Raw genomic sequence first — 1,025 nt, 5'->3', positions numbered from 1 at the left:
AAAATCCTCATTTTTTTAAAAAAAATTACCCAGTCTCCCATTTTTAACCTAGTTTTCTGGCTGAAATCTCATATGGGTATTTGGAAAACTTTTCAGATGCACTCAGCAGATAATGACAATCTTGTTGTACTCCGTATACTCTAGGGTGAAGAGGCATGGGCAGGTAACAGATATGTTAGCTGGAATAATGGAATAATAGAGTTGGAAGGGATTATATGGCCATTGAGTTCAGCCCCCTGATCAATGCAGCAATCTAACTTAAAGCATCACCTGCAGCCCGGTTTATACAATCGGCACCAGGATCAAATGGTAAAAAGTTTCTGGACCATACTACTTCTGCTCCTTCCACATAGGAAAATAGTATCTTGAGAAAACAACCAGGTGAGACCCTTCTTTTTGCCATACACTTTATGAATGTGAGTCCCCCTTTTTTCTTTGGATGGAATCATAGAATAGAATCATAGAATCTTCGAGTTGGAAGGGGCCTTGTAGGCCATCGAGTCCAACCCCCTACTCACAGCAGGAAATCCACAGCTAGAGCATCTCCCGCAGATAACTGTCCAGCCTCTGCTTGAAGACATCCAGCGAAGGGGATCCCACCACCTCTCTAGGCAGTCGGTTCCATTGCCGAACTGCCCTTACAGTCAAGAAGTTCCTTCTAATGTCCAATCTGAATCTACGCTCCTGCAACTTAAAACCATTAGACCTAGTCCTACCCTCTGGGGCAGCAGAGAACAAATCTGTACCCTCCTCTATGTGATAGCCCTTCAGGTACTTAAAGAGTGCAATCATGTCACCCCTCAGCCTTCTCTTCACCAGACTGAACATGCCCAGTTCCTTCAACCTTTCCTCATAAGACTTGTTCTCCATACCGGCTATCATCCTCGTCACCCTCTTCTGAACCCGCTCTAACTTGTCTATATCTTTCTTAAAATGAGGCGCCCAGAACTGAACGCAGTATTCCAGATGAGGCCTGACTAATGCAGAATATAGTGGGACTATTACTTCCTTCGACCTGGAAACTA

The sequence above is a fragment of the Rhineura floridana genome, chromosome 1, assembly GCF_030035675.1.
Source record: "Rhineura floridana isolate rRhiFlo1 chromosome 1, rRhiFlo1.hap2, whole genome shotgun sequence".
Classification (NCBI taxonomy): Eukaryota; Metazoa; Chordata; class Lepidosauria; order Squamata; family Rhineuridae; genus Rhineura; species Rhineura floridana.
The sequence above is the reverse complement of the archived record's forward strand: the minus strand, read 5'-3'. Positions refer to the sequence as shown.